A 9,766-nucleotide genomic window follows, 5' to 3' on the forward strand; every position below is an offset into this window, starting at 1 on the left:
ATACATACAACTCATATGCTTGAGTTAATCCTTGCTCTTCATGACGGGTATTGGTGCTCAGAGGGCGGGCATGCCCTATCAGCCCTCGTCCCACCTCACCGGAGCTTAGAGAAACTCGAAACCTCTTAATTTGTCCCAAATACACGCTGCTTCCTTCAGACTAATTTGTTCTAAAACAGTGAGGGAAAATGGAATTATAGGGCATATCGACCTATAGTGAGAACAGAGTCCTGTAAGAATACAGAGCTTCAGAGCATAGAGACGTGTAATAATACATCAGATGGCATCAGATGACAGACATAACAACTTTCATTCGTGTGGTGTGCGCTCATGCAGTCCAGTTAGTGAATTGCCAGAAGATGTTGTCTTGAGGTCCAGCTCGAGTGGGTAACCCTGCTCCGAGCAGCAGTAGAGTAGTCACAAAACTCGTGATGAGGATTGTCATGGTTGTAGTGAGGATGATTGGTCCCAAACGGGGCGCAAGATCTCTTCCCGTCTTTGTTCACAACGTCTTGCAGGTAATGTAATCTGAGGATTCTCAGTCGGCCAGGGCTGCACACAGGTCATGTCAAATCTGTGTAGAGCTCAGAGAGAGAGAGAGAAAGAGAAAACAGAGACTGGATAGGGACATAGAAAAAACGTTAATAGCAAACTTGTCATTGTAACACAGCTTTGTTATGGAGCCTTCTTCAATTGCGTGGCATGGATCCACTGTGGAAAAAGATCAGTTAAAACAGCAGTAGACTAAAAGTAATGGCAACTATGTCTGCAGGCCCACTATATATAGGTTCTCCCAATTGTCCAAATTGTTTAAAAAGTCGCACCAGCACCTTGTCACCGACGTGAAAGGGGTGTGTGGGTGCTGATGGTGGAGATAATATTGTCACAAATTTTATGCAACTTATCTATAAGGGCTGCAGAATACTCATCCATATGTGTTTTCAAATCAGAGGTACCCGGAGCCGGAGTTCCCTTCTTCCAGGGGAGAGGGAAAGGTCTTCCAAAATAATTTTTTAGTGTCAGACGAATTTCAGCCAGAGTGGCTGGCAATAAGTCTACCCAATTTTTCGAACCTGTGGCCTGCATGGCCTTAGTTAGTTTGTCTTTCAATGTTCGATTAGTATGTACGTTCTACAATATCAGAAGATTGAGGGTGGTATGGAATGTGAAAACGCCAGTTTAGTGAGAGATACTTACAGAAAGGTTTGTGTGACTTTTGAAGTGAAAGGGGTACCCTTGTCTGAGTCTATGGCATCTGGAACCCCATAACGAGGTATTATTTCTTTTGCCAGAATACGAGCAAATACCTTCGTGTTCTCTCGAGAACAAGGAAAAGCTTCTACCCATTCAGAGAATTTGTCCACAATCAAGATGACAAAAATCAAATGAGAAAGGAAGAGTGTATGCCTCATGCACAATATCAGGCAGTGAACACACAGAGTAACCACAGAGGTATTATAAATATTATACACTGTTTGAGGGTTTAGAACAAGAACCATCAACAAAGATCCCTAGAGGGCTGGAGGAGAGAGATCAGACCTGATACTAGTAGTATGTACAGGTATGATTTTTAGACAGCCAATATCAATGTCATCCCAAGTGTCATCCCGAGAATTAAGGAGGCATGCGAGAGCGTGACCTACATTATCAAAAGAGGATGTGACACAAATTTCAAGATTGTTAGTAGAACAGAGAATAAACAGTCATATGTTAATTTAATTATCAATTAAATTACTGATAAATTAATTTAATGGGTCTGTAAATTTTGCAACACCTGTTTAACTTGATGTGACGAGTGCAAGATCAATGAGTGAGACAAAACCAATTTTTCCGCATCTAAAACCATCAGAGCACATGCAGAGACAGCCCTTAGACACGCAGGTAAGCCTTGAGAAACAATGTCTAATGTTTTGGATAAAAAACCCCGCACAAGGACGCATCCCCCCCTCATGCTCCACAGAGGCTGTGCCTTGGTGTTCACAGGCATAGAGCTGGAAGGGCTTGGAGTAATCAGGTAACCCCAGAGGCGGAACAAAGACCGCTTTTGAGGGAGTGATGAGCGTCCATCATAGTATCAGTCCAGGTGAAAGGGTGTTGCAGTGGATCGTGATGAGAGATTGAAGAACGGAGAATCTTGTCATATAAAGAGCAGTCAGGGATCCATTGTCTGCAGTAATTGATAAGACCCAGAAAAGACATCAGTGCATGTTTAGTTGCAGGGTGTTTTGGCGTTTTGTGTCTAGAATGACAGCCTTGAGAAAGTTCAAAACTTCAAAAGGTCAAATACTTAAGTGTCCATGCAATATTATGACTTGGTCCTGGAAACCTTAAAGCCCTTGTGCGCCAGATGTTGGAGCAGGCACAAGGAAGTGTCTTGGCAGATTTCTGGTGACTCGGCAGATTTCTGGTGACTCAACAGATACCAGAAGATTGTCAGCGCACTGCAGGACCACAGAGTCCTGAGGGAGGGAGAGGCCACAGAGTGTGTTACGAATTTGAATTACGGCTGAAAAAACAGCAGGAGAGTCAATGAAACCTTGAAACAATGAAAATGTGTCAAAGCATACTGTTTCCCCATGTGCGTGAAGTGTTTTTCAACAGGAACGCTGAAAAAGGCAGAACAGAGATCAATAAGAAATGTCAGGTACAATGGATGCAACAGGGACAATCAATTCATTAATCTTACGTAAATCCTGCGTAAAACACCAGGTACCATCAGATTTAGGTACTGGATTGACAGGTGTATTATACGAGCTGGTACACGGTCTCACCACGCCTTGGATGACATCAATCCAGAGAGAGAGGTACTGCTTAACATAAACAGGCGTTTAAATGACGTTTTTTTTTCTTAATGGTTAAATAAAGATAAACCCAAGTCTCTGATTTACAAACACCACTGGAAGGACAAAATTTTTTTTTCTCCAACATTCTTCAAGTAAACGTTTGTTAATTCTGTTTCTTGCTGAAAAAAAAATATGGTTAACTAAATACATTAAAGGCCTATCCATTCCATATCCTCTGTGGTTTTTAAAGGCAAAAGTATGGAGGTTTAAAACTCAGCAAACAGTTAATCAGAACATTTCATATCAATAGTTCGAAATTAGGAGGAACATGTTTAAGCTTAGCCTCATAAGGAGCAATAAGTTTAAAAAAAGAAAAGGAGATATAAAACAGGGCAAATTGAAATGACAAACAATTTCACTGAATGTAATTTGAATAAAATTGAATAGCTGATAAGCACCTTTTGTTGGATTCGATATGTGACAGAGACTTAAAATACTCAAAATACATTTTTAATTCAATTAAAAATAATGGGAATGGACATTTTGACTTTATGTATATGGAATTTACCTAGTAATATAAAGAGATTAATTATATTACATTTATTATTGTGAGAAAGTGCCAAGTGCATATATCTGTGTGTCCTTGTCTGCCATGCTTGCATGGATGGTTGTTTGTTTATATTATTGCTATCTATCTGGGTCAGTCTTATCTCAATGTTGACTGAGAAAAGAGACAGAGCATATTGCTACGGAACAATTATTCAAATATTATATTTATAATAGGACGACAATTATTCCACGTCTCGCTAAAACGCGTCAGAAACAGAAGTATATAGGATATTTAAAGGTTAGAATTTTCAGCATGACCGTTACATATGATTAATAAAAAAAATACCACTACACGATCAGTTTTAAAATGTTTTAGATCAACATTAGGTCGTTGTTAAACTTTTCGGCATTTCCATTCACAAGTAGGGTAAATATATTTGATGCCTTTTATTATGCCTTTAAACAGGAAGTGGTATACTACTCAATATTTTAAAAATGATTCCTGATAAATATCTTCAAATCTGAAAGTGATATTTGAGCTGAATTAATCAAACTCAAAGCCTTAAATATATTTCTTCTGTTTTTACCATGTCTATTTAATTTAAGTGAATGTTTTAAAAATGGTTTTTGTGTTGTATTTGCTTGTACAGTTATTTCATTATTTAAGGTCTGAACGTATAGAATTACTGCCCAAATCTGATGAGACGAGAGTTTTGTCCTAAAGAGCTGCTTTTTCTTTTATCTAGTGCGCATGCCCAGCTCACAAGCATCATGGGAACCGAGTTCTAATGTCATCAACACATAACATCACAATTTTGCCGTCACATACTTCTGTCCTACTTCGTATTCATCATTTATAGGATCTAGACTATAAAGCATCATGAAACTGCATTAATAGCTGCACTATTAATTATTAAAACACATTAATAGTCTTATAGACTACTCAGGGGTCCTGTTCAGAGATCACCTCGCGGACCACTCGTGACTTTACTGGTAACTTTCCAGTTACAAGTTTCGGACTATCAACACACAGTGAATATAAAACAAAACGCTGAAACTAATTGATTAAGAAGCAGCCATTCTGTGTTGAGGGAAGAGGATCTCTTCTCTCCTTCCGTAACAGTGATGAGATTCACGAACGATTCGGATCTTTTTCGAGACGAAACATAAAAATGACTCGATCGAGCGAATCGATACAGACGCATGGACTGCATTTGTTTGAGTTCATGCACACACTTAATGGTTTGAGGAAAGTTCATACTTTAATTTCATGCAGCATGAAAGTGTGATTATTGTTTACAATTTGAAAACAGGAATACAAATAAGGTTTCCGTAGATTCTGAGTCAAGAGTGAAGAGTGAATCAAGTAAATTGATTCACACGCATGCGAGTTTGTTCTAAAGAATCGATTCAGTGAAGCTTTCGTTGAGATTAAAATGCACAATATACAGAATGTCCGTATTTTATACGGATTTGATTCAATAAATGTAGTATACGGGCGTACAAATAAAGTTATACGGATTCTTAAAAAAATACGTCAATATTTATTTAGAGCTATAATCAATTCCCACGATGATAAAAGAGCGCATAACATTTACACTTTGTGTTTTTTTCAAACATTGGAGCTTTGTATTCATTCTGAAAAAGTAACCGGGATATATCATTGTTAATTATCATTCAAATTTTAGGTAAATTATTTTAATTTGCATCTTATAAGGATTTTAATTGCCAAATTGTCTAGAATGCTAAACCACAGCAATTCATCCAATCCCGTGGGGTTTTCTCGGGGTCCGGGCACCTTAATACAATTTTCCCCCCATGGTGGCACGAAGGAATCAGTCCCGAGATTAATTATTGTGGGTAATTATTATGGGTTTAACTCATAAAGCACGCTCTTCCCGTGACAGCTCATTCACTTTACGAGGATAACCTTCTCATAAACCAATTACGAGGATAACCAGAAAATCTTCCCATAAACCAATTACGAGGATAACCAGAAAATCTTCCCGTAAACCAATTACGAGGATAACCAAACAAAAATCTTCCCGTAAACCAATTACGAGGATAACCAAACAAATTCTTCCCGTAAACCAATTACGAGGATAACCAAACAAAATCTTATAAATAGATAAGTGGGTTTTTCTGATACTACCAACCAGGCGGAAGTCCCCCCCAACTAATCAATTAAAAGAGACCCCTTACCTGACTGGAAGTATCCCCGTACGGGCCACCAAATTGAAAGGGTTCCCCCAGCTGGAACGGTCAACTTCTCGAGACCAATGCCCTCGTGCCACCTGCAGAATTCTGGGGCGAAAAAACACCGCAAAAAACAGAGAACCAGAGATCGGTTTCACTACTGTTTATTCAGTTTTCTCACCAAAGATGAAATATTACAAACAACCTTTTATAACAAATTATAATCTCTCTAAACGGCAGCTGTGTTTATGTATTGTCTATCGAGTGTGTGTGTGTGTGTGTGTGTGAAAAGGGTGTGTGTGTGTTTGTGTGTGACCATGGCTATGTATGTGTGTAAGCAAAATAATATTTCATATCAATGGATATTTCAGCATGTATGCACGTCGAAGGGCGAAATGTTTTACGACAATTCTACTATGTTTAGTCTTAGCAAAGAAGTGTATGTCTTCTCCACTGGAGGAAGGTCAGGTTACACAGGGATAGTTTAAAATCACTGTTATAATAAAGGATCTTAAAAAGCTCTAAAATATTAAATCATGAAGTCTTAACAATCCTAAATCATGTGTAGCTATAAAACTAACTTAAATCAGGGCTTTAAATCTAACAACAACCGTCTATGGGCAGCGCTGCTAAAAAAAAGCCAGGGTTGGAAAACGAAACCCTGGAATGGACTGCAATGACCAGTATTCACCCATCGTATGGCAAACAGAATCTCAAACTTACTCGTAAGCATGCTAAATTGCGTAGGGAAACATCAAGGCATCCGTTTCAGTACCTTAAGATGCAAAACTGGATTTCAACGTGGTATCAGTACACCATCCCGAACATTAGTAAGCAGGACTTAACAGACCTCAGGATCAAGATAGAAGAACGCTTCTCCACTGGATACCGCTAGCCGAACACTGCTCCTAGTCCGCTCGGCCAGACAGCAGAGCGAGACGCATCGTCGACCACACCCAGGTCTTGAGCTGGCCACGTGAGTTGGCAATGCAATTGGGTCACTGCTCAAATACCTATGTGCGGTGATCAAAAGAAGACCGCCGTCCCGTTTCACACCGAGAGCACAGGGGCTCTGGCGAAACCGATCCACCGCCAGTCGGACCGACACGGGCAGCACTCGACAGGGCCCCAAATTTCACAACACACGTCGCCAGCAGGATTCGAACCTGGCAGGGAAACCCCAACGGATTTCAAGTCTGCCGCCATGACTACGGGAGGTGCCCAAATTCGTGAGCGACAAAAAAAAAAAAAACACCCCCACCGCTTTTTTTTGGCAAAGCCACGCCAGACGAAGACTTCGTTTTCACCCACACGATGGCGAAACTCCCCCCCACCACAGGCTGTTTGCACCAAGCGTGGGCCACAAGGCCCATTAGCAAACCGCTGCAACAAATGTCAGAAGTGGGATTCGAACCCACGCCTCCAGAGGAGACTGCGACCTAAACGCAGCACCTTAGACCGCTCGGCCACCCTGACACAAAGCACCTGGCCAGAATCCGGCGTGGAACATGCTGAGGTCTCATGTCGACCTCACACGTGGGCCATGCGCTTGGCCAACGATTGCAATACTCTGGGCCGTGCTTTTACAAGCAACCTCTGCACACTTTTTAAGACAGTGCTTTGACTCGACCTGTCCGGGAGAGAAGCCCTTTCCGTTTCGGGCAGATTCCTGGAATTGGACCCGCTCCGTCTTTTGCCAGACAAGCTCGGGTAAAAGCCGCCACAGAACAAGGTTCCGGCTGCCTTTCATCAAACCCAATTTCAGATGGCGTCAGCAGCATACTCAAAGCAGCGTGGGAGACGTCGAGTGGACGTCGAGGACATCGCTTTAACCAGGTGGCCACGACCGCACACGGGGCCACGGGACAGCGTGGACAAATTATCAGGAGATGCTTCGGTGCACTTCGTTTCAAAACGCATACGCTTCAGGGAGGCAAAATCCTCAGGTTGGACGTGAACGAGTCTACGGCCTAGCCTCGTTGATTCACTGGATGTACAACCGTCTGTGGGCAGGGCTGGTAAATAAAGCCAGGGTTGGAAAACGAAACCCTGGAATGGACTGCAATGACCAGTATTCACCCATCGTATGGCAAACAGAATCTCAAACTTACTCGTAAGCACGCTAAATTGCGTAGGGAAACATCAAGGCATCCCTTTCAGTACCTTAAGATGCAAAACTGGATTTCAACGTGGTATCAGTACACCATCCCGAACATTAGTAAGCAGGACTTAACAGACCTCAGGATCAAGATAGAAGAACGCTTCTCCACTGGATACCGCTAGCCGAACACTGCTCCTAGTCCGCTCGGCCAGACAGCAGAGCGAGACGCATCGTCGACCACACCCAGGTCTTGAGCTGGCCACGTGAGTTGGCAATGCACTTGGGTCACTGCTCAAATACCTATGTGCGGTGATCAAAAGAAGACCGCCGTCCCGTTTCACACCGAGAGCACAGGGGCTCTGGCGAAACCGATCCACCGCCAGTCGGACCGACACGGGCAGCACTCGACAGGGCCCCAAATTTCACAACACACGCCGCCAGCAGGATTCGAACCTGGCAGGGAAACCCCAACGGATTTCAAGTCTGCCGCCATGACTACGGGAGGTGCCCAAATTCGTGAGCGACAAAAAAAAAAAAACACCCCCACCGCTTTTTTTTGGCAAAGCCACACCAGACGAAGACTTCGTTTTCACCCAGGCGATGGCGAAACTCCCCCCCACCACAGGCTGTTTGCACCAAGCGTGGGCCACAAGGCCCATTAGCAAACCGCTGCAACAAATGTCAGAAGTGGGATTCGAACCCACGCCTCCAGAGGAGACTGCAACCTAAACGCAGCGCCTTAGACCGCTCGGCCACCCTGACACAAAACGCCTGGCCAGAATCCGGCATGGAACATGCTGAGGTCTCATGTCGACCTCACACGTGGGCCATGCGCTTGGCCAACGATTGCAATACTCTGGGCCGTGCTTTTACAAGCAACCTCTGCACACTTTTTAAGACAGTGCTTTGACTCGACCTGTCCGGGAGAGAAGCCCTTTCCGTTTCGGGCAGATTCCTGGAATTGGACCCGCTCCGTCTTTTGCCAGACAAGCTCGGGTAAAAGCCGCCACAGAACAAGGTTCCGGCTGCCTTTCATCAAACCCAATTTCAGATGGCGTCAGCAGCATACTCAAAGCAGCGTGGGAGACGTCGAGTGGACGTCGAGGACATCGCTTTAACCAGGTGGCCACGACCGCACACGGGGCCACGGGACAGCGTGGACAAATTATCAGGAGATGCTTCGGTGCACTTCGTTTCAAAACGCATACGCTTCAGGGAGGCAAAATCCTCAGGTTGGACGTGAACGAGTCTACGGCCTAGCCTCGTTGATTCACTGGATGTACAACCGTCTGTGGGCAGGGCTGGTAAATAAAGCCAGGGTTGGAAAACGAAACCCTGGAATGGACTGCAATGACCAGTATTCACCCATCGTATGGCAAACAGAATCTCAAACTTACTCGTAAGCACGCTAAATTGCGTAGGGAAACATCAAGGCATCCGTTTCAGTACCTTAAGATGCAAAACTGGATTTCAACGTGGTATCAGTACACCATCCCGAACATTAGTAAGCAGGACTTAACAGACCTCAGGATCAAGATAGAAGAACGCTTCTCCACTGGATACCGCTAGCCGAACACTGCTCCTAGTCCGCTCGGCCAGACAGCAGAGCGAGACGCATCGTCGACCACACCCAGGTCTTGAGCTGGCCACGTGAGTTGGCAAGCCACTTTATCCTGTTCTACATGGTCGCAGGCAAGCTGGAGCCTATCCCAGCTGACTACGGGCGAAAGGCGGGGTACACCCTGGACAAGTCGCCAGGTAATCACAGGGCTGACACAGACAACCATTCACACCTACGGTCAATTTAGAGTCACCAGTTAACCTAACCTGCATGTCTTTGGACTGTGGGGGAAACCGGAGCACCCGGAGGAAACCCATGCGGACACGGGGAGAACATGCAAACTCCACACAGAAAGGCCCTTGCCGGCCATGGGGCTCAAACCCAGCCTTTCTTACTGTGAGGCAACAGCACTAACCCCTACACCGCCCCTATTGAAATATGAATAAAAAAAAACAACTTCTTTTTCCCAGCAACACTTTTTTTTCCTGGTAAATGAGGAGCGTAGTTCATTTAAACAAAACAAAACAAACAGACAGACAAGCAAACAAAAAAGGCTTGGTTTTTCACCTTTCACAA

General features: G+C 43.8%; 2 non-coding genes across 2 annotated transcripts; both read right to left on the bottom strand.

Moving 5' to 3' along the window:
• Positions 1 to 6,921: 6,921 nt before the first annotated feature.
• On the bottom strand, positions 6,922 to 7,004 carry trnal-uag (transfer RNA leucine (anticodon UAG)). The gene has a single exon. It is a non-coding gene; the product is annotated as a tRNA-Leu (tRNA).
• Positions 7,005 to 8,308: 1,304 nt separating this feature from the next.
• trnal-uag (transfer RNA leucine (anticodon UAG)) lies at positions 8,309 to 8,391 on the bottom strand. The gene has a single exon. It is a non-coding gene; the product is annotated as a tRNA-Leu (tRNA).
• Between the last annotated feature and the right edge of the window lie 1,375 nt (positions 8,392 to 9,766).

This window comes from Neoarius graeffei, chromosome 1 (genome assembly GCF_027579695.1).
Source record: "Neoarius graeffei isolate fNeoGra1 chromosome 1, fNeoGra1.pri, whole genome shotgun sequence".
Taxonomy (NCBI): domain Eukaryota; kingdom Metazoa; phylum Chordata; class Actinopteri; order Siluriformes; family Ariidae; genus Neoarius; species Neoarius graeffei.